At 39.8% G+C, this 25,339-nt stretch overlaps 1 long non-coding RNA gene across 1 annotated transcript in view; it reads right to left on the reverse strand.

Moving 5' to 3' along the window:
- Positions 1–25,339, reverse strand: part of LOC149442233 (uncharacterized) — a 77,032-nt gene that overhangs the window by 3,854 nt on the left and 47,839 nt on the right. Inside the window, exon 3 of the long non-coding RNA XR_016307205.1 lies at positions 1,656–1,713. This is a non-coding gene — a long non-coding RNA (uncharacterized LOC149442233). The remainder of the gene's footprint in view (positions 1–1,655; positions 1,714–25,339) is intronic.

Here is a 25,339-nt window from a genome sequence, read left to right on the forward strand (position 1 = left end):
ATCAGAATATCGTACGAAAAATACCGCTTTCTAAGTGATCATACGATATTACGCTCATTTGTACACAACTTTCATCTGAAATTATTTGAAGGGACAAGCAAGAAAATTCTTCTCATATGATACCAGATGGTATGATTTTCATTTTATCAGTTCAGTTTTTGTCCTAAAATACAATACAAATACAATACATTACATCATTTCTGAATTTTTGTTCTGTTGTTCAAGAATTTTCATAGCTTTAGTATCCTCTTAGTTTTCGATATGGAGACTAGCATTAAAACAAAACAGATGATTATACATCCAATATTCTCACTGTGTGTATAGCTAATATGCAAATTTAATGAAAGTTGAACAGTTTGTTTTTATCTACAGGTGCCCATTACCTGCAGAGACAGTTTTTTGGAAAGGTAAACTAACCGTTTAAGGTGTGCTTCAAATGCAGGACAACAATGCCCTCATACAGAAGTGCTTACCATCATTTTCTGTTTGGGAACAACTGCATTAGGGACACAGACAGAAATAAAATTTTGACGGAGTGCTAGCCTTCCACTACTCTACTAAAAAAAATTTTTATCTCTGACTTTGTTGCTGTTATAGTAATACCCTCACTTCCTATCTAGTCAAATGTCAGCAGGAAACATCTCTCTAACAGGCCCTGGTAGCAGTAGAATCCTGAAAGGGATTTTAACCCTTTGTCACTCAATACAAAACAAACAAAAAAGAAAGGTTAGATACCTTGTTGGAGTTTTACTGGTGTCCAGTGCTCAGTTTCAGGGATTTACTGTCACTTTCTGTCCAACTGTCCTACCAGACAGGAAGTGAACAGGATGCTCAGAAAGCAACTCAGACTAGAAAAAATGTTTTTGGCTTGACATGAAATTTATTGATATAGAGATTTAGTTAAAGTGATACTAAACACACAATATTTATGTTTTTTTTTAACAGTTGACAAATATATATTTGATATCAAATCTATTTTATTTTTTGGCAATAACATGATATAGGTAGATTTCTGCCAGTCGCATGCTGGGTCACGCCCCTCCAGGATGTGTCTTAGATTAACAGGGAGGTGAAGCCTCCATCAATCAAGATGTTATATCCTACCCCCCATTGTGTTTAGCTGGTTAGTGAGCATGGAGAAGGAGGGAGTGGGCTGTCATTTACCACTGTGTATATGCCCACATGTGTGTCTGTATAGTCACTTGGGCTGCTCAGATGTGATAGGGAAGAAATGCTCAGGGTAGAAAACACACTAAAAAATATGCAGTAGAAGCCAACACTACTCTGAAAAATCCCCAACTGCAGTGGGGATATGGACAGAAGGGGGAGACAGAGAACCGCAGGATCAACCAGGATTTTTTCAGGATACAGAAAACGAATCTTATAGTGAGTATGAACAGCACATCACACAGCATTTTTTGATAGTTTTTAATGATGTGGATTTAATGACACTTTACATTTTGATTGGGGCCCATAGATATACAAATATCATTCAAATGTAATAGGTAACTAGTTACACATTCATCAATTACTGCTCAGAAGTTGTTAGAGTTCTGTTTGTTGGCCACAGTCGTTAACAAATAGGCTACTGTAATTAAGGTTGCTGATTACAGTATATTATTTCTTAGATGCTTAGGAAAATGTAGCATTGTTACCTTTATCACCATCTGTTTAGTCTCTCGTTTATGCCATATGATATATGTCCAATTCTTGCTGAATAAAAGAAGAAAAAAAACCATAGTGTATAAAATTATTTAAAAGGGATCATCTATAATTTTCAGATTACAAGTTCAGAGGTATTACTTTTAATATTTAAACATACAATTTAAAACCCAATCCAAATGAAACCATGATTCAGGAGGGCAGGCTAGACAGTGATCTGCAGTAATATCAGTTTTGAGCAACACGAAGAGGAAAAGCTCAGAGGAAGTACAAATTGACAAATTGTTGACATTGATATTCCAGCTTTTAAATAATAAAATGCACAGGGTTTTAATTACGTTATTTCTTAGCAATACCTGTATAGCGAAATTCAGTGATATCTGTAAAGAACAAAGGACCCTCATTTGCACCTGAATCAGGCTAACAAGTAAAGAGTGTGAATGTGTGTGTTTTGTATAATTTTCTGTTTATTAAAGATTTCTATTTGTATAATAAGTCAGAAAACAGTATATTGCAACAAAGAGATATAAATATGCTACAAATGGAAAATTATCCCTGATTTAAAAAAAACCCCAAAGAAAATGGTATATAACATTGCATATTACACCAGGAGAAGTTTTCACTGTAGGAAATACATTATTCCTAAAACAGTGTGTGTTTTGTATGTGATAGTAGTAGCGCACTAGAGATCAAACCTGCTACTCTCACAGAGTGCATTGGTCCAGACCTCTGGAGTTCTGAACCAGAGATCTGAAGTCTTGAGCGCAGCAGTCTGGCTCTCCAGCATGTCAGAGCAGGGGCTTGCTGTAATAGCATGCATTTCACTTTTGAGCATGCATTTCACTTGCTGAAGACAAAACTGAAGGAAAAATGCCCCAAGAACAAGCAGGAACTGAAGACAGTTGCAGTAGAGGCCTGGCAGAGTATCACCAGGGATGAAACCCAGCGTCTGGTGATGTCTATGCGTTCCAGACTTCAGGCTGTAATTGACTGCAAAGGATTTGCAACCAAGTATTAAAAAGTGAAAGTTTGATTTATGATTATTATTCTGTCCCATTACTTTTGGTCCCTTAACAAGTGGGAGGCACATATGCAAACTGTTGTAATTCCTACACTGTTCACCTGATTTGGATGTAAATACCCTGAAATTAAAGCTGGCAGTCTGCAGTTAAAGCACATCTTGTTCGTTTCATTTCAAATCCATTGTGGTGGTGTATAGAGCCAAAAATGTTAGAATTGTGTTGATGTCCCAATATTTATGGACCTGACTGTATGTGCGGGTGGTGCCGCTGCGGATCCACACAAAAATCCGTGCAGCCGCACCACCCACACAGAGAAATGCGGACCCGCGGGCGGGTGCCATTAATTCTAATGGCACGCCGCCCACACTGGAAATCGCAACCGTACTGGGAATCGAGATTCCCGTGCAGGCTGCGGTTTCCAAAGAAGTGAAGGGGCTTCTTCCCTGCATGTCACGGGGCACGGGAGTCCATTCGAATGAATGGGCTCTCCTGCCCACGCAAAACGTGGCCCGTAGGAACACATATGTGAACCGGGGGTAAAACCAGTTATTCACACAAAACTATGAAAGTGATCATAAACATTGTTCCTTTTGAATTATATATTTTTTTCTTAGGATGCTATTGGAAAAAAACAAGAAAATAGATGTGACAAATTAAACTTGTTTCCCAGAAGGCAATGATTGCCACATAACATAACTACAATTTTGTAGACTTTACCCCCATATTATGTTGGAATTGCCAAGCAATTTATCATTCATTTATACAACTGTGAACTTGATCACTCCTTCTTGTTACTTTACTTTGTAACTGTATTTGTTAAAACCTTAATAATAAGTATTTGAATATAAACGTGTTGCCCAAAGTGACAAACTACATTTCACTTTTTATTCTCTGTGAAAATGAAACAAAAATCCCAATTTGCCACACTTGGCAACAAATGACTTTCTTAGGTTTTCTTTTCTCCCAATTTTCTAACATAACTTTGGTACACATGAAATTCCTTGGCAAGAGTTACAGAACTGACAGGTTGTGTCAATGCAAGGCGACAACACAGAAGGAAACGCTTACTGAAATGATGGATATGTGCAAGGCTGAATTCTGTAAGGGTTCTTAAGTAATGTGGTGAAAAATTAGCATAAATTAGTAGTACTATACATTTCCTGATGTCTGCAGGAAGGAATGGCGGAGAGAGTATACATTCCACAAATCATCACAAAGTCTAAATGTTATTTCATCACCAAATATGTCATTTTAATTTCTTCAAAATGATTGGCAGGACAAGTAAAATAGTAAATATACAGTAACATTGGGCTAAATCTTTATAATTGTAAGAAAATATGTTACTTGAATTCTAACAAGGCAATTGATGGAGGCAATAAGAATTATACCTCTGTAACAAAGGGACAACTACATGTATGTAAATGTATCTTTTTTTTTTTATTCTTTTATTTATTTAGGCAAAGCTTTTCGCATACAAACAGTCAATTTGTTATCAAAAGCATCTCAATATGACAAATGCTACAGTCATCAAGCCATATATAAGTATCAAATATAAAAAACATACAAAAGGCTTGGCTAGTGTTACACAATACCTGCAGCCTCCATACCGCTCTGCATAGATTGTGATAACAGTAACCAGAGAGAGGGGCCGTAAAGCCTGGGTAAGCACAAAAACAACCATTCTGACAGAATAACACATGGGTAGCGTTAGTCAGTTTCCAAGTGCCTACATATGGTGCGATACTTCAGAGGAGAAACCTCCTCACAAATTAAAGCAGGATAAAGGCGAGGGAAAAAAAAGAAAGAAAGAGAGAAAGAGGGATAAAGAAGAAAAGAACAAAAAAAAAGGGGGGGGCGAAATATACGTATAAGTTTTGAATCCTGCGATTGTAAGGGACAAGTTCTCTTTTAGTGCCCATTCACCTTACTACATTTTGGCAATGGGCACCTTAAAGTATTTCTAAACCCACAACAGTCAAATCAGTCTGTATATGCAGTAACGCATGCTTGTTATACTCACTGTGAAACCTAAGGGGTTAATCCTCTGCAGTGTGTACATCAAACACTGTTTGATCCTGATTTCTTTAATCCTCCCCTTCTTCCAGTGCTCCCCTCTTATTTCCTGCTAAGACATATGGTGTGGAGACACTCTGTGCATGCTCAGTTTGGTGTGTATTGCTAGAGAGGTTTTTTTTTTTATTCTCTTGGATGTTGCATATGATCAGCACAGGGCCAATCAGCACTGTCCAGACAGAGGTCAGGGGTTCTGCATCCTCCTAGGGAAAACTCGCCCTACAAGCTTTAACCAGTGCTCTGCAGAACACTGATAGAAGTCACAAGGCGGCTCTAACTGCTGATGAGAAAAGGTATTCAGCAGTTTATATTTACTAAGATAATTGCATTTCCATGTTGTGTGTACTGTGGGAGACCAGGTATAGTGAATGCAGGGTCCTTTAAAGCAGAGCTCCACCCAAAAGTGGAAGTTCTGCTTTTCTGCCACCTCCCCCCCTCCGCTGCCACATTTGGCACCTTTTGGGGGGGAGAAGGGAATGGGTACCTGTTTTTGATAGGTACCCGTTCCCAATTCCGACTCATATTCCCCCCCTCCCCCCCCCAGCAGCACTCTGGGACACTTCACAGGTTCTAGAGGACTGCAACCTATTCAGGGGGGAGATTTAAAAGTAAACTTGTCATTTAAGGCTAGGTTTACAAGGGGCTGTGCGGCATTCGTTTACACGGGCATGGCATCCCATTCATTTGACATTTGCATTTCACACAAAAAAGGGTGCATGCATGTTTTCAAAAATGCATCTGCAGGGAAACCACATAGGTTTTTTGACCATGTAGTTTCCCTGCGTTTCCTGCACCCATGATTGTGCTGCAGGCTGAGATGCGTGGGGTTACCATTCACAATGAATGACAGCCCCATGTGTCTCTCAAGAGCAGCGCAATTCGGCTGCGGGTGGTTGTAGGTGCGATTCCTGTACCCGCAACCAGCCAGCAGCCTGTGGGCTAGTGCGAACCAGAGATAAAGCTTACCAAGGCCTAAAGAAGAACACTGTACAGGCACAAAAGTGCTTACAAAATGTAAACAATTCTGTTTAAGAAAGGAGCCACAGCGAACTGTGAGATGTCAATGCTGAAATGATTGAAATGAGCAAGATAAGATTTAGCTCTTCAGTCCAAGAACTAAAAGGCATAGTTAGACCCTGATCTTTGCTTTGACCAATGACAAGATACATTTAGGTGTGACGATTACAACACATGTCGAGGCATATGCAGATTTAAAAAAAAATAAGATATACCTTGCAGGGAATGTAATAAACTGAATTTATTTATTATTAGTCAAAAGCAAGTGCATACAATTATAATCACAAAACACAAACAATTTAAACAAATAAGAACTAAAGAATATTAAGAGATAAAACACCCTTTGAAACTTTACAGACTTTGCCAAATAATGGCTAGGGAAAATATAACAAGTCTATGTAAATGACTCCACCCTCTGAACTCCCCCCCCCCCTTCATAGTAAAAAAAGGTTCTGTGGGGGAAGATCCAAACTGAAAAGAAATTTACTACATTTTTTATACCACTGGATGCTGGACTACTTATCATAATGTCTAAAAAAATATTTTTTGCTTTATGATTAGCTTATTTTAATTTTAATGTCAGGAAAAACTAGGGCTCTATTTCCTAAATTGATATTTACAGCTATTCAATAATTAGGATGTTTTTTTATTTTAAAAAATACTGTTTCATAGATATTTAAAACAAAAAAAAGGCTGAGCATCTACCAAAGTATTTACATATTTTGTTTCTACAAGGTAGGAAATTATCTCCATTGAATTTAGTTTTAACAACATCAATAGACATTTTTTTATTAAATTAAGATATTGATTTTATAATTTCAACCATTATGTTTTTGCATCAATATCATCAGATGACAGAAAATGTAGTTACAGCTTCCTTATTGATCTAAGACATTGTGCTCTAAAGTACTCCTGTGACTGTATTATAAGCTCAAACCTGATTTTCTGTGCTACACTAAAAGTCTCTGCTCATGGGAGAGCTACATAGACTGTTTAAAGGTCTCTGCAATTCTTTCTTTTTCAGTATAAACCATATCACTACAGGAGTGATAACTTCTAGTGTGAATGCTATGGGGCTGTTTTGTTAACCACCTTACAACTGCCATACCAAGAAAATGGCAGGTAAGTGGACACCATTTGCAAACAGCGTTTTGTTTACTACTTTTTGCTACCTGGAACCTGAACACAATGCCTTTGATTGCACTGTTATTAGACATTGTACGCATTGTAAGCATCAGGCCCTGACCTCTACAACCTTGGCAGACTGACCACACCCGAAATCTCAAACGACACAGTCGCGCGCTGGAGCGATTACGGCGTAAAACCAAATCCCACCAAGCGTTTACCCGTAATGCCTTCCTAACATACACTTCCTCCCTTGCCAAACAAGCTTACTTTGTCACCCTCATCAATACCTTCTCTTCGAATCCTAATCAGCTCTCCTCTACCTTTAACTTGCTACTTTCTCCACCATCACCATCACCCAGCACCTCACTCACTGCCCACGAGATTGCACACCACTTCCAAAACAAGATCGACACAATTCGTAGGGACATCGCCACTACACAGACACCCACCCCAGTTAGCATTCCTCACACCATACTTCCCTCAACACTGTCCTCCTTTGACCTCACTACCACCGAAGAGGTCCTTAAGATCTTCTCAGAAGCCTGCCTCACCACCTGTCCCCTAGACCCTGTCCCCTCACAACTCCTTCGGTCACTCTCCTCTTCCATCCTATGCTCTCTCACTCACATCTTCAATCTCTCCCTCTGTACAGGTGCATTCCCCTCCCCTCTAAAGCACGCACACATCACTCCCATACATAAAAAACCCTCCCTAGACCCCACCAACCTGAACAACCTTAGACCCATCTCCCTGCTGTCATTTACCTATAAACTCCTAGAACGCTTAGTATACAATCGTCTGAGCTCCCACCTCACTGACAACAACCTTCTTGACCCCTTACAGTCTGGCTTTCGCCCCCTACACTCCTCCGAAACTGCCCTACTAAAGCTCTCTAATGACATACTAACTGCAAAAACCAATGGCCACTATTCAATACTCCTGCTACTCGATCTCTCCGCGGCTTTTGACATGGTTGACCATCCCCTCCTCCTCAAAAAATAACACTCTTTTGGCCTCAGCGACTCCGCTCTCTCCTGGTTCTCCTCCTATCTATTGCAGCGCTCCTTCAGTGTTACCTATAACGCTGCCACCTCCTCCTCACTCCCTTTCTCTGTAGGGTCCCCCAGGGTTCTGTCCTTGGACCCCTTCTCTTCTCCATCTACACCTCTTCCCTTGGTCACTTGATAAGCTCCCACGGCTTCAATTACCATCTCTGTGCTGATGACACGCAAATCTATCTGTCTACCCCTCACCTCACCCCTTCAGTTTCCACCCACATCGCTAGCCTACTAAGCGACATATCGGCCTGGATGGCACTCCACTTCCTCAAACTCAACCAAAACTGAGCTCCTAGTATTCCCCCCTGCCCGAACCACCCCTACTGACTTCACCATAAACATTGCTAACACCATCCTCAGTCCCTCTCCTCACACCAGGGTACTAGGTGAAATCCTAGACTCCCATCTGTCCTTCCAACCCCAGATCCAATCGCTGACAAAATCATGAAGAATTCACCTCCGCAACATCTCCAAGATACGCCCGTTCTTAACCCCAGAAACCACTAAGCAACCTATTCACTCCCTTGTCATATCACGCCTCGACTACTGTAACTCCCTCCTCATTGGCCTACCTCATCGCAGGCTATCCCCCCTCTAGTCTATCATGAACGCTGCTGCCAAACTCATCCACCTCACTAACCATTCTGTATCCGCCACCCCTCTCTGCCAATCCCTCCACTGGCTCCCAGTTGCCCAACGGATAAAATTCAAAACACTAACAATGACATATAAAGCCATCCACAACACTGCCCCAATTTACATAACCAAACTTATCTCTAAATATCACCCAAACCATACACTCCACTCCTCGCAAGACCTCTTACTCTCTAGCTCCCTTATCTGCTCCTCCCATGCTCATCTTCAAGACTTCTCCAGGGCGTCACCCATCCTCTGGAACTCCCTACCCCAATCTATCAGACTATCACCTACTCTACTTGCCTTTCGGCGATCACTGAAAATCTTTCTCTTCAGGGAAGCCTATCCCGCCCTCTGCTAATTCTGGAATCCTCCACTCTTCCAACCACTCCATCCCCCACAGTGACTACCTACTGTACCATTCACCCCCCCCTCCTAGATTGTAAGCTCCAAGGAGCAGGGCCCTTAATGAACTGTATTGCTACTGTATTGTCTTCCACTATAATGTAAAGTGCTGAGCTAACTGTTGGCGCTATATAAATCCTGTATAATAATAATAATAATAAATGTAGAGCATAGGCAAAATGCACAGAGCCAGTCAAGGTTGCTCTGTGCCTTGTGACGACTACAATGGCCAATCACAAATATAACTTTTAAATCACCATAATTTTTTTTTTTTACGCATAGTGCACTGTACCTTTTTTATACTTATGAAGATTTATAGGTTAAGGAATTCATCAATTAGTGCGGGCAAGCTATATGTTTGAATAAAACATTTAGTGCATGCAAGAGTAAAATAATAGTGTTTTTTTAACCACTTGTACTCCTGAGGATTCCCCCCCCCCCCCCCACTTTACTGACCAGGCCATTTTTTTGCATTACGACGCTGCGCTATTAAAAAAAAAAAGACCGTCAATTTTGAGAAAAGAACTGTATTTTTTACTTTTTGCTATTAAACACGTCCAGTCCAAAAATTAAAAAAATCAAATTCCATCATAAATTTAGATCAAAATGTATTCTGCTACATGTTTTTGCTAAAAAAAATTCCAATGTGTGTAAATTCATTAGTTTATGTGAAAGTTATAGCATTTACAAATGGCGGTATTGATACTGGAGTTTTTTTTTCTTTTTAAATTTTTACTAGTAATGGCAGCGATCAGCAACTTATAGCGGGACTGTGGCGGGCATTCTGACACTGGGGGGAACTGACTTGGTGTCACTGACATTCCCAGTGACACCAATACATGATCAGTGCTAAAAAAAAAAAGCACTGACACTGTACTAATGGCACTGGGCAGGATCTAAATACCCAAAGGCAAGCTTTCTGATTGCGTAACTGATCGCGTGACTGCTGTGATTGGCTGTGACAGCGGTCACATGTTCAGAAACTCTTAATCACAAGTATGTATTAGAAGCTGTATGAGACAGTTTAGTTACTGTGCTACCACATACTGTATATGCATATGGCCAGCAGGAACAGGTTAATGAAGGATCATTCATTAGCAGCAGATTGTAGGCAGCAGTAGGTTCAAGGTGAGGGTTTAATTGATTTTATTGTGGGATAAGCCCTTTCACCTTTCCCTTTTATTCCATATATCACACACTTCCAGTTTATCTCTGTAGTTACCTGTATAGTAATGCCTTCAGCTGCCTTATTCTGCACATTAACCCCTTGACGCCGACCATATGCACATATTATTATTATATTATTATTATACAGTATTTATAAAGCGCCGATAGTTCGCTCAGCACTGTACATTACAAAGGGGGACAGAACGTGTGACAGAACAATAACAATACAATGCAAAACATGAGGGGATCGAGGGCCCTGCTCTTTCGAGCTTACAATCTAGGAGGGAGGGGATAGTGGTACAGGAGGAGATAGCTGTGGGAGATGGAGTGGTAGGAAGAGTGGAGGAGGTTGGCAGGTTAGCAGGGGGTGGGGTAGGCTTCCCTGAAGAGGTGGGTTTTCAGGGTGCGCCTAAAGGAGAGGAGAGTAGGTGATAATCTGATGGGTTGGGGCAGGGAGTTCCAGAGGATGGGTGACACCCTGGAAAAGTCCTGGAGGCGGGCATGGGAGGAGGAGACCAGGGAACTAGAGAGAAGGAGGTCTTGTGAGGAGCGGAGTGTGCGTGCTGGGCGGTACTTGGATATTAGGTCAGTGATGTAATTTGGGGCAGTATGGTGGACAGCTTTGTACGTCAGTGTTAGGATTTTGAATTTGATCCGTTGTGCAATCAGAAGCCAGTGGAGGGATTGGCAGAGGGGGGTGGCGGAGATGGAGCGGTTGGAAAGGTGAATGAGTCTGGCAGCCGTATTCAGGATCGACTGAAGCTGGGATAGCCAGCGGCGAGGCAGGCCAGTGAGGAGGGAGTTGCAGTAGTCGAGTCGTGATATGATGAGGGAGTGGATGAGCTGTTTAGTGGTTTCTGGGGTTAGGAACGTGCGGATTTTGGCGATGTTGCGGAGGTGGAGTCTACACGACTTTGTTAAAGATTGGACTTGGGGCTGGAAGGATAGGTTGGAGTCCAGAATGACACCAAGTACTCTGGCCTGCGGGGCGGGTTTGATGGTGGCGTTGTTGGATGAGATGGAGAAGTCAATGGGGGGTGGTGTCCGGGCTGGGGGGAAGACAAGAAACTCGGTTTTGGAGAGGTTCAGTCACATATTCAGCTTCTCGGCGGCTGGGGCTTGACGCTGAGCGGCTGCATATTTGCATACCATTTGAAAACACATATGTGCCTTGCGCTCTCCCAGCACATATGTCAGTGTCTCATGGAAAGGTTCTGATCTCCCCTTGTGATCAGGAGCTTTTCCGATCATGTGACCACTGTGACAGTAAATCATGGCGGTCACATGACCCTAAAACCCCACCCTGCCTCCCGGCATCTGAAACCACTTAAAGGGCCAGGAGGCACCGGTGTGAAGAGGTTAAACTGAAAAGCAAACATGTATTATATTACAGCTTACCAGTTCTGTGATGGCTGTTTTAGTTTTCTTTTTTTCTTTACCTTATTTATATCTGGTGATCTAGCCAGTAAGTCTGTTGTTTTTCAAAAGAGCAAGCTCTATCCAGTAATAAGGGTGCTTAAAATGATCAGATTTTAATTGTTTATGTAAAACCATTATCTCTAAAGGAAAAACTGTTTGCTGTAACTGCTTATAAAGTGTGAGCTGGAGTTTGGCTTCAATTTGTTGGCCTATCTAAATCTGCTCGAGCATTCAATACTCCACTCCCCCCAGACTGACAGTGCCTCTGTCAAATGTCAAAAAAATCAGGAGAGTGTTTTAGTTGATCTCCTCTTGAAAATTTCCTCTATAAATATATTTTTGATGGTCTCTTGCTTTAATAATTTCCAAGACACTGACCTGGACTATGTACATCACAGAGAAATCCTAACTCGCATACTCATTTCAGGCCTGTAGCCCAAAAAAACCAAAGGCATTAGATCACTGTGAAAAGCAGGGAACCAGTATTTTCAGAGGAGACAGCCATCAATGGTTATCCTTACAGCATACACTTTATTAGGTAGAAGGGGTATTTAGGGCCCCATACATGATGGATGGGCCACCGCTGTGAGCTGCCACTGGGATGATCGGTTCAAGGATGGTTGCCATTTACTGATGTACTTGGTAAGCAAAATTAGTCTCGCTTATTTCTTGGACTGGGACAGATCACTGGCAGCTCACTCTCATAGCCCCTTTTTTATGTTTTTAATCTCTTTTTATTTTGATCATCCACAGGTAATATATGGGGCTTTCCCCTCCTATGGCTACTGATATCCATCTTGGGTGAGACAAATGGTGCAAAACCCATTACTACTATTTTTATAACTACTCAGTATATGAATTCATCCTTCAATTATCCAGTATATTCTATGTACCCCTGGTAGGATAACCCTCCATAACAACCCATGTTATAATTGTTTTGTATATTGTTGTTGCTTTTATTTTTCAATCTCTATTATGATTGCTATTTACCAATGTTATATTTAATTTTTAGTGTCATCTTTTGCAGTATTCATAAGTCTCCTGAGGAAGCCAAAATTCTGGCGAAACATGTAGAGCTGAATTCTGTTGCATAGATCTTCAAGCCACATGGATATTCTGTGATGGTTTTATGTTCAATACTGCAAAGTGTTGTTTTAATTGCTTTGTACTGTTATAAAATGACCTATATTTTATCATATATTCTTTTCTGGTTGGAGCTATGTGTTTTTTGGCACCTTTAAAATCCCTCCCTTTTTCTCTTCCAAAATAGTTTTCTGTTAAATGGGATGTGGTGCCTTTGGTCCTCCTGACACCTAGGAATTCTTGTATTAATATAAGTTATCATAGATTAAAGAAATTATTCTCTTAAGTACAATTTTGCATGATTACTTCCATTCTTGTAATGCTACTGAGGGTCACACTTACCCCTAATGCAGGTGGTCAAGCACTGTAGCTGACTTCAATGTTAATCACCTATATCAGCTCCCTTTCCCATAAGGCAAGCAGGCCTACTGATATTTGGTTGCCCACAGGTCTTGTACACAATGCTGCAATGCCTGGCTGCCACACTGGGGCAAGCACGAACTGAGCACAATGAACATGCACTTGCAGTTGGCAGATAGGCAGAATGATTAGTTACAGTCTCAGTTAAGGACAGGCTGAGCTCTGAGCAAAGTCGATATCTGATCAGAGGTCGTCAACAAGGGAATCCAAACTAGCAGGCACAGGAACAGAACAGGCAAGCAGAAAGCTTGAAGCACACGTTAAACGGTATCACAAGCATGAGACTGCAGGCTTGCCTGGCTTAAATCAGGTTTGGTCTCTACCCAGAGACTGGCCAAATCAATCACCTTGCAGATGGACAGACAAACAGAAAGAATGTATCGCAGCCAAAACCAGCATGCTGGAATGAGAGCTGGGATGGAGCAGGAGCGCTACTCACTCCTGACACTGAGGCTAAATAACAGTGAGGCCCCTGTTCTATTTATGTTTACATTGCTGAGCAGACTAAAGTATTTCTAAAGTGGAACGAAACTCCTATCCTTTACAAACAACAAATCTGCCATCTTAGCCTCTGTTTAATCTATAGCTACTGTGGTGTTCCACATGCTTTCAGTCATGTTACCAGCCATTGATGGCTTGACTGTTCAGTTGAGAGCTCAACCATCTGTGAAAGCTATCATTCACAGCATGTCTTAATGGTAACTATTTTGGTACACAGTTAAACGGATGGGTTTAATTCCACTCTAAGATCTAATGGCACAATTATATTTGAATAGGCAAGCTGCAATACCGAAATTTACCTGCAGGTGATGATCTCAAATGAATGCTGAGACCAGAGCAGGGGCGGACTGACAACTCATGGGGCCCCCGGGCAATAGGGGATCATGGGGCCCCTGCGTCCTTGCCCAAACTCAAAAAAGCCTATGAAAAAGGTACCAGGGGCATCTCATGGTGCCCCCTACTGACCCCGGGCCCTCGGGCAGTACCCGAGTTTCCAAATGGTCAGTCCGCCCCTGGACCAGAGATATGTAGAGCTATCAGCTAATCTATAGTATTCTAATTATACATTGATTGATCCTTTATACTTTTTGAAGAATCTCGTAGAAGAAAGCAATGCTGAAGCACAAAGTACAGTAGTTTATGACAACCATTCAGATTTCAATTTTAGTGTTATCAGATAAAATAAGACAATTTTTGACTGATTGCTATGGGCTGCTATACTTTGTACATTGCATCTAAATTATTTCACTGGCCTGCTTGAAAGAAAACTATTTTGGTTTTGAGTCTATTTCGCTATTATGTTAACAAGTTTAACAGTTCAAAAACAGATTTTTAAAAAAATTTTTATCTGCATAAAATCCTTACTTTACAAATGGAAATTTAATAAAGGGGGTTTCATATTTCCCTTCTTGTTTGCAAATCTTGTTGAATTTTCAAAAAGGAAAACCCAGCACTAGTGCTGCGCTTGCTTCTGCAGATAGAAAATCCAGATAAGCACACCTCTATCCACCAGAGAAAAAAGGGGAAGGGGTTTCTTCTCTAACTGTTAAAGCTATCTGTGTGCAATCTGATATCCCACCATACTGGTCAAAACTTAAACTACTTAAACCATAGTAGTAGTAGTAGTAGTAGTTTTTTAAACCGGGCTCACACTTATCAAATGTTGGCTGAAATTGGAATATATGTATGTATACAGTAAGTCATGAACACAATATACAAAGACAATATATCCAAAACCACTAGGCGCTTTTTTAAAAAAAGATACAATATTATCCAAAATTAAATAACAGACTTAAAATGTAAAATACTAATTAAGTTAGAACATGGAAAGCAAAATAATACAAAAAACATCAGACAATTTTTATTAGGTTAACAATCACGTGATTGTCTGGTGCTAGTGCATTATCTTTTTTAGAGTTGGTAATTCTTGTGTAACCATATTTGATCTGATTATTGTACGCGGAGAGTAATAATTTAGCAGGGTAACAAAAAGGTTAACATGCAAGACAGTGGGGCATGGAGTATATTCTTTTTCATTGCCTTTTAAATTAGAAGCTGAATGTAATACAATCATCCAGTCTGCTTTAATGTTGTCTTCAAGTTGACAGTAAACATCCTGTTGGCTAAGTATATGAAGCTTGTTATGAGCCCTTAATGGTCTTTGAGAGAATTAAAGGAAGGAACAACACACCACTCTCTCCATCCAAATGTTTTGTAGTCCATTGTCACAGCAAATACTGAATATTAAATATTTAGTCAGAAAACTGTATTCCTATTTGATTCAGCTGTGAATATGAGAATTTACTATACTGCTACTGTTATATCGTCTTAAAGTAAAGGTGACCATCATTGTGCAGCTCTGCTAAGCAAAAGGCACAGTAAAAATAATATAAAACACTACTGCTCCTTGAACATTTATAATAAAACTAAACATAGAAAATGTATTTGAAAAATTAAGCTAAACTCTAGTCAGATATAAAAGACACAAATGAATGCAGCTCTGCATTCATAGTTTAATCAATAAATGTAAGTTTTGAATGCAGCTAGTGTAAGTACTTAAATATTAGTTGCTATCAACCACCACCATGCTATCTGTGACTGCAAAGGCACTCTCTTTTTTCCCAAATTGAAGGCTTTCATATTACATTTTCTCTGTTGAAGCAACATTTTCAATCCTTAGAAGAGAAAACAACCTCTGCAGTGGAATATATCAGCTTTCTTAAAGATACTTTCTCCCCTATCTCAGATACAGTACATGCTATTAATAGTGACCCCTCACCTCATAAACCTAATTTGGAGTACCTGTAAAACTGCTCATGTCAAAATAATTTACACAGGTTTCACAGAAAGGTCACAAGGTAGCTTACCAGAGGACTTCCCTAAAACTTTGCTGCATGAGACTCTACTTGAAATACAAGTCTTCACCACATTTTGGCTAGAAAAACACCAACCACTACCACCAGGATCTAAACCCTGACTTTTATTAGCCTAAATTTGGAATTTTCGTGACATTGAGAACTGTGCAGAAAAAAATAAATGTTACACATTATTAGTGCACCTATTGCTATCTTTGTTGAAGTAATCCTAAAGATAGATTTTTTTTGCTTTTGCTGCTTACAGAAGGTTTTTTTTACCTTCATACATAGAATGCATGAAGGTAAGAACCTTCAGCCTTTAGAATCACTTTAATTTTTCTTCCAAGATGCAGAGACAGCAGGCCTTTACTTTTGTCTTGAATGTTTACAGATATTTCTTGCCCTCATTCTTCTTCTATGCCCCCAATTAAAAGAAGCAATGCTTCACTGTATATCCCTGTGGTGTTATATCATAAACAACAATATGTTACTGCCTTACAAGGGTCCTACCTGTGGCCCAGAGGCCCTCCATGGATATGAAAATAAAGTTCTGTAGTTGCACATTTCCTGTCTGTGAATCCCCACTTTTTCAGATACTAATTATCCATTTTATTCCCCGCTCATCATTGGCTGTAAGGGATACGGTCACTCGTACCAATATCACTGGATGTACTGTCTCTCTGTTACTTATGGCTAGTGATGAGCAAATCGGCCTTGGTTGGATTTGTGAGTCATTGGCCAAACCCAAACTGAAGTTTGCAAACACCAAACATAACACTCAAACCCCTTTGAAATCTTTGTAAGCCAATTCTCATAATATTTTCTGCAATTTCTTAAGGTAGTTTGCAAGCTTGTGAAAAAAAAGGGCACGGGTAGCTGGACACTGCCATGGGGTGCATGTACCATGTACCAAATAAAAACATTTGTGGAGAACAGGTCATCAAAAAGACCCTTAAAAAGAGCAACATTAAAAATAACAAAACTTTAAATAAAACTGCCACACACATGTAAAATGGAGCACTTGCAGGTTGTACTACAGCAAAAGTTATATTTAGAAAGAAAAGGTTTGCCAGTAACTAACATTCCTCAAATGACTTTGTTCTGTGTATCAATAAACCGGTCTGGGGATTCTTTTTCAACATCTAACCCAGACTCTTATCCAGTATAATGATCTGGTATGGATTTTAAAGGGGATGCCACATGGAAAAAAACAGTTCAAAGCTCCCTCTGTTCATACTAGACCATTATCACTGAAGAGAGTCTAATATGAATTGTAAGGTGGCCCCCCCAGACAAAAAAAAAGAAAAAAACGAGGAGGGTAGCTTTCCAGCGGCCCCCTGGCAAGGTACCGCGTCCGTTTGTCAATAGCAATAAGAGCCTCTTCCTGACATCCATGGTCTGGTGAATGTGGAGGTTTGTGAGGAGTAAGGAGGCCCCCAAATCCCCACCTTTCTGCATAAATTACTAACGGGTACTTGTTACACATTCACAAAAATATGTACAATGCATATAAGTGCAGATGCTCTATTGTCAAAGCTGGATGCATTTCTAAATGTATAAAATATAACTGACTATTAAGACTTATAAGTAATAATGACAGAGGTTGTTGACCCACGGAATACTGATTGCCGGAATACTGATTAAGGAAGGAAATTTATTTCCTCTACTGGAGCATATTGGATGTTAAAGTTTGGGGTTCTTTTTATGGGGTCTGTTAAACCAAACTCTTTAAAGTTGGGGCTAATGAGCAGGAACAGAAAGGGTTTTTTGGGCATCAAACTGAAGACAGTGAGCAAACACTTAATGGTAGCATTGTTCAGGCTGGTCATTTGATGTATCTGTTTACTGTGAAACATAGCATACGTGAGTATGGCTAATAGCCTTAAAATGATCTCTTCGAATGTCAGATGCATAAATTCCAAGTTGAAGAGATCATTGGTGTTCACATAGCTTAAAGGGTCTACTGCTTCCACATTGTGAGGATTGTATTTTTTGAGAATAGATGAGGTTTTGGATAGCCAAAACTTTTAATGCCTCCTGCCCCTCTAATATCTCTGTCCTTCTCTTTAAGGTCATTAATGTGGAGGTTCTAGATTTAAAGTGTAACTCCACCTTCATGGAAAAAAAAATAAAGCATATAAAATTGCAACATAAGCCATACTGTAATTTATTGTTATTAGAAATGATACTTCCATTCCAATCTGCAGCACTGTAACTTTTTTAAAATTCAATGCAATATGGCAACCTTGAGGCATTACATACACTGTTGGCGTATGGAACGCCCAAGAGATGTAATTTCCTGCTTGTGTGATTGCTTTGCTTTTTGTCTCAGAAGTCTGCACTAAGATACTTGTCAGATTATAGTTATATGCAACAGAAATTTCAGTTTTGGTGAGATGCTCCTAAAGGGTTAATCACTTCTGAAGGAAAGCAGATCCTGCCACTCTCCTCATCAGAACCCTTCAACTGCATCAGTTGATCAAAAATGAAAAACTCACTCACATTTAGGATCAGTCCTGCACAAGACATGATCTAACAAAGAGCTATTCCTACAGAACAGAAACAGGTGGGACCGCAACAAGGTTTTTTTTTTAAATACTTGCAATGTACTGTACATTACTGACTTGGAGGGGATTGTTTTCTCAACAAAAATAATTACACTTTAAATCTATATCTACTGGGGTGTCTTTTATACCTTAATTACTCAAACAATGGCACCTCTCTAGCAATTCTTAATGTCTATGCCCCAATCCTACTGGATGGTGGTATTCTGGATGGGGCTATTTTGAGAACCTTGGAGTTATTGGATGAAGCCATGGTTGTCCTGGATATTGTAAAGCAGACTTTGATTGCCACCTGGATCATTTGCAGACTACAGTTTACAGAATGAATTAACAGATATGATCTGGTTGATGTTTTAAGTTATGCAAAGGGCAGAGAATGTTCTTGCTACTCAGAAACCTGCTGATCTCTTTTTCACATAGACCCTGCATTTTGCACCACTTCTATGCTTGTCTATATTGACAGTATTGTGTATTTGCCCAAAAGAATATCAGATCATGCTCCTCTTAACTTAAAACTAGGGAGTCTGGGACCCAAAAGTACACAACGTTGGCAGATGACACCTTCTTGGTTAGATGATGAAATAGCGGATGCTGACTACGCTAAGGGTATTTTACACTATTGGGAGAAAAATGTCTCTGTTGAATCATAAATCTTCAAAGAGGAGGCATTTAATGCTACCATGACAGCCTAATTCATCCCTCATATTGAAATTATCCATAATATTGTGAAAGTACACACAGCAACCACAGAAAACACTGCAAGACATCTTTTACAGACCTTTTAAAGGACTGACAGGCAAAAAAAATCAGGATAATTTTTTGTCAAACTCTCCCAACATTGCTCAAAAAACATCAGAGTTTGGCAAAAAAGCTGGGAGACTTGTTGCTTCTCAAGCTAGATCTGAATACTTCCCTGTTACTCAACTGCGTAACAGATGGGTCAGCGTTGTACCCAGATCCAGAATGTTGTGTTTTCCTTCATCTCCTTCTACTCTGGCTTCTGTGGGTCAACTCTACAATAAGGTACTGTCACATTATCTGAACCAGGCATCCTTGCCAACCCTTTTTCCCTGTGGCAAAAAGAAATGTCTTAGATAATGTGCAGTATCCATATCTTCTCCAAGTTGATCACCACTTTGGCTTTGGCAACAAGAATATAAATTATACTTTGGATCCAGCTTCTGTATACAAAACTGACAGTCATAATAAGAGTCAATGACAGTGTACATAACCCTTTCCCCATTCATAAAGGCATGAAACAGGGATGGCCCTTGCCCCAGTCTATACTCATATTACCCTAAAAAAACAAAAAACAAAACAGTATTACTGGATAAAGTAGATAATAAAATATACATAAAGTGCTAAATAACTACTACTATTAATTACATCAAATTCCAGCGTTGACACTATTAATTTGGCTCTATATCAATAGCACTCAGTATCAGCTATTGTTCTATTCACACATGTCTCCTATGGTTTATTGAGCAGCTGTGGTTATAGCTTTCACAGGCTACAAGACCTCATTTTTGGTTACCAGCTGTCTCGTACCTGATGGGAGACAGAAATGACCAGGTCGGCCTCACTTGTGTCACTAGTCCTGACCACGCTGGAGTAGGAACAGAGGGAGTTTAGGACCCAGGGGAACAAGAGTGCCAGTAGTTGTTGTTTGCAGCTCTTGCTGATGAATACCTTGGAAGGCTGATGATTTTGGCACAGTAGTAGTAGGCAGAGCAGGTTTTGCAGATTGCCAGGCGTGCACCAGAGCAAGGCAGGTAGTGAGGACAAGAGACAGGAGCAATGTCATGGAATAGCCAGGGTCATCTACAGTCGGGCAGCACAGTACAGAATCAGAAGGAAAAGCCAAGGTCAGGAGCAGAGCCAAAGTCAGGAACCAGTATCAGGAGAGCAATCAGAGTCAGGTGAGGAACAAGCCGGGTCAGCAACAAAGGAATCATACAAGAACAAGCAGGACACGGGGGAACTGAAGACCAGTCAGCACTGAACATGAGCAGAGACACTCCTTAAATAGGCCGTCTGGTGCCAATCTTTGCTGTGCGTGTGCGCGATTGCGCATTTCTGGTCACGATTCGTCTTGCCGGAAATCCCTTACACCAGCACCCAACAAGTTTCTCAGTTTCTTTTTTTGATCACTGGATCCCGGCCAATGATTGACCATCGGCACCCGGTGCTCAGCTCTGAGATTCATTGAACACAGCTCTGTGAATGTAAACAACACAGAGCTGTGTTCAGTGACAGGGATCTCATTGTTTGTTCATTCCCTGCTAAGCAGTATACACATTTAACCCCTTGATTGGGCTAGATGTTAACCCCTTCCTGCCCAGTGTCATTAGTACAGTGCCAGTGCATATTATTAGCACTGATAACTGTAATAATGTGATGTCAGTGACAGTTAGTCAGTTCCTCCCAGCTAATGTCAGATTGCCATCCGCACTATCGTGGGTTCGTTGATCACCACAATTACTAGTATAAAAATAAATAAATAAAAATTCTAGTATATATCTCATAGTTTGTAGACACTATAATTCTCACACAAAACAATTAATACACACTTATTGGGATTTTTTTTTACCAAAGACATGTAGCAGAATACATTTTGCCCAAAGTTATTAAGAGATATTTTTTATGGGATAAGTTTTATAGCAGAAAGTAAAAAATTTTTTTTTTTCAAAATTGTCAGTCTTTTTTTCATTTATATAATAAAATAACCCAGAGGTGATCAAATAACACCAAAAGAAGGCTCTAGTTGTATGAAAAAAAACAAACAAATTTCAGTTGGGTACAGCATTGCATGACAATTGTCAGTTAAAGTAGTGCAGTGCCGCATAGCAAAAATTGACCTGTCAGGAAGGTGGTAAAACCTTTCCGAGGGCAAGTGGTTAAAAAAGGATTTTTATTGTCAGTTCTCTAGGATCCTAAAAACAATTTAAACCCTTTATACACCAAATATTCACAAACTGACATTGTACAGTTATACACCTTTAAAAAAACCCTTTCAGGAATGGATTGTAAATGGTTTCCACTTGATTATTTTAAAGGTCACGCTTTTTCTCTTAGCAGAGTACTTGTTTAACGCGACATCAGAAGATGCGATCAACAATGTCACCCTATTTCTGATAAATTAAATAACACAAGACAAAGTTGAGTTTGGACTTTAAAGAATAGCCTGGATTATACTTAACATTTCGTTTTGAGAATTTTATAGTGATTTTAATGCAATAGGAAATAATTCACTTAAAAGGCTTATGTAGTCGCTACACATATTCTGTAGCAGTAAGCAGTTCAGATATGTACTGCATATGGGATCCAGCGTAAACTGATTGCCATATCTAAAGTCAGGAAGTAATATTCCCCTTTTGAGACATATTCGACCAGAAATGTTTCTGGGGTTTTTTTCATCTTCTTCTGGATCTACAAAGCAGTAATTCCTAACACAGACCTCAGGGAACATCAAGCAATGCTGAATTGGTCTAATGACTACACCTTATTTAAGATTCCCCAATGGTTATACTGGGAGTCATGGTCATTAATTATAAACATGAATGAATTAAATGATGTAACTGTTGTTCTGCTTACTACTATATAGAGATTTTCAAGTTTAAAACAATACCCTTATGAATATATCTATACATTTTTCTACAGTAAATGTATGAAAAAGTTCCAAGACTTTTAAGTAGTGCCAGTTCAGCACAGCCACTTTGGATCTTGATGGAAGAGAGAAACTGTGTATTTCATTTGAAACTTATAGAATATAAAATCCTGCCTAAGACCCGGTTCACTCCTATGCATTTTTAGTGCATTGTGCTGAAACACACTACAGTCCATTTAACCTGGTTTCCTTTGGGACATGTTCACATCTATGCATTTTCAGTCACAGCATTTTTGGAAAAGGTCAGTGACTTTTTTTTTTCCACAGCAAATTGCATTTTTCGTGCAATAACCTTAAATAGAACTGAATCAAAAAAGCAAGTGTTGTGTTTTTGATGCGTTTTGTGGGTGACGCCTGCAGATCCCCATCTAACGGATGCATGTAAACAAAGAGGCAGGGATCATGAAAAAAACAGTGCACCTCAAAATCCAAAAAACTAGCTAACTAAACTAACTAACTAACTATAATACAAACAATAATACAAGAAAAAAGAGTGCCCAAGGGACTTTGTGAGACACACCAAAGAAGGTAAAAACATTTACATTTTATTGGGCATAAACATATTAAAGCATTGACATACATATATAAATGCGAGTAGTTGCAGATATATTCAACATTAGATGAGCTCTTGCACAAATCTTATCATTTCATGAGACAACATTCACTTACTCAGGAGATGTGAGAACTCATACATATAAGACCCCATATCCCTCCTCAGCTCTCAAAAGTATTAAAAATACCAAGATTGGTGTTTTTGAATGCTTTTGATTTTTTAAAAATGGCCCTCTTGATATCTGGATAAGTCGGAAGTGATGTCAGGTCATCTCTTCTGAGTTACCATAGCGGAGAGCCATTCAAAGTCATTCCTGGCTTAGTTCCGGTGTCTGACCAGCTAGTGTATGAAGACAGTGGGAGGGGGGAAATTTCCCCTCCCACTGCTCATACAAGCAATCAAGTGGCTAGTTAGCTGATCGGATTGCTTGTAGAAGAGAGACAGCTGTTGACTCTAAAAATCGTATTGGGGTGATGCCTGCAGAAGCAGGCATTATCCCGATATAACCACATGAAGTCAAGAGATGTACCCATATGGTGATTGGCAGCATAGGCCATAGCTCTGAGGAAAGGGATTCATCCCCGAAACACATCAGCAGACCGACCGCACCATCAGTTGGACACTCTGCCATCCTTGTGGCCATCTCCATGGCCCTTTAGGCTTTATACACATGCTATGTTTGTGAGTATATTTCTTGTCCTTTTATACTTTTAATAAACTTTGGATAATGCACTAGGGGTTTGCGCCACCTGTATGCTTTCTTCCAGTTTGTTGATTGGCGGAAAGTCAATTGGTAGTTCATAACTAACATTTAAAAAAAGGGAGAAAAAAAATACAAAGCATACTATATAAAGTAAGATTAAATACATTCCCAAAAATCCATGTCCTTTAAGTAAAGAATAAAATGAGTGGAGCTTTTTTTCAAGCAAACTTTGCTTAAAGTGGAACTGAACTGAAAAAGTGAAGATTTTATATTAAAGAGAACATTCATAAATGTTCTGCCTAAGCTCTACCATGAAAAAAAGTATCTTTTGTCTTGAATTTCTACTGAAAAATAACAGCACTTCCTGCTATATGAGTGTGCCTAGGCACTCTTGTACCTGCAGACTCATAGTTGTATGTCTGCAGTGTGAGTTCTGCTGCCTCTGATCGCTAGTCTTAAGAGATTTGAACCAAAATCTCTACCAAAATGACTTCCACAACACAGAGAAACAGTGCAGAAGAAGGCATAGTAAGTCAGTCATGAGGAAAAAAATCAGCTGCAGGGCGACCATAGGCCAGGTGTCTCCTAATTTTCTCAATAAAGGGCCAGTATACTTTCCTTTAGACTTTAGGGGGGCCAAAATGTGGCCATTGGGAGCAGAAAAGGTCCCAGCATCAGTGGGAATAAATAATGCCCCATCTTTGGTGTCAGTGGGAGAAATTGCGCATCAACGTTGGCATCATTGGGAGAAATTCTGCCCCTTCATTGGTATCACTGGACCCCATTGTTGGTGTCATTGGGAGAAATTGTGCCCCATTGGTGGTGTTATTGGGAGGAAATATGCTCCTTCATTGGTGTCGGTGGGGGAACTATGTCGCATTGTTGGTATCAATAGATGAAATAGTGCTCTAAGGGTTGGTTAAAAGCAAGCAAAGGGTCCCCGGATCGCAATTTAGAGACCTCTGCCATAGATCATACTGGTGACTAGCTCTTGGCCCAAGGCCTTTTTTTGGGCAACGGTTCCAGAGTTCAGTACCTATTTAAGCAGCTCAGAGATATCAAGAGTTTCTGTTTACCAAAACTTTGCTGGTGGTAGAATCAGTAATTTGCTGCCAAATCAGTTTTAAAGTAATCACTTTGCTCTTCCCTACTGGTTTATTGTAAAATACACATCCTACCTATCATCAATCAATGATATTTCTGCCCAATGAACAGGTTTGTCACACATTTTAACATTGATTGTAATTGATTTTAATGCTGTATGTTAAATCCCACACAGGATGCAGTTTTCATTTCTGTCAATAAAATTCCCAATAAAAACACGCTGAGAGATTTTCTCCCTTATAAAAATACTGTTTGTGGGATTAATTTGAGAAGTGTCAACTAAGAGCTAAGCATGGGGCCCAAATGGTGATCTCAACAAACAATTCTTGTCCTTCATCCAAAGCAAATAGAGAACCGCTGATGAGGAAATATTTGTCGACTGCCGCAAAGATCATTAAATAAATCCGTGGAACAAAAAAATATATAAATTTGTGCTAGTGCTTCTGGCATACTATAAATTTGTAGTTGACATAAACCTGGCTCAAGCAATCCTGATAAGTTCACAGGGCTTTTCTGGCACCGAATCTCTCAGTTAGTCTTGGGTAATTTGCAAAGAAGCTTGTCTATCATGTCCAAGGCCATAACTATTTTTCCAGTGGAAGATAACAAATGGAAAAGCACCAAGTAGCTTTTTCGTAAAAAGATGCATCTTCCCTGGACTAGAATGAATCAAATAGGTTGCAATAGACCTTGCTGGCAAAGTGCCTGGCATGGCCTGTTATAGTACATTTATCCACAATGATTAGATTAGAAATTATTAATAGGGGTCTACGGAGTACAGTTAAGGGTCATCTAGAGTTTAA

This window comes from Staurois parvus, unplaced genomic scaffold (assembly GCF_062004578.1).
Source record: "Staurois parvus isolate SC_StPar_1 unplaced genomic scaffold, SC_StPar_1.0 ptg000898l, whole genome shotgun sequence".
Taxonomy (NCBI): domain Eukaryota; kingdom Metazoa; phylum Chordata; class Amphibia; order Anura; family Ranidae; genus Staurois; species Staurois parvus.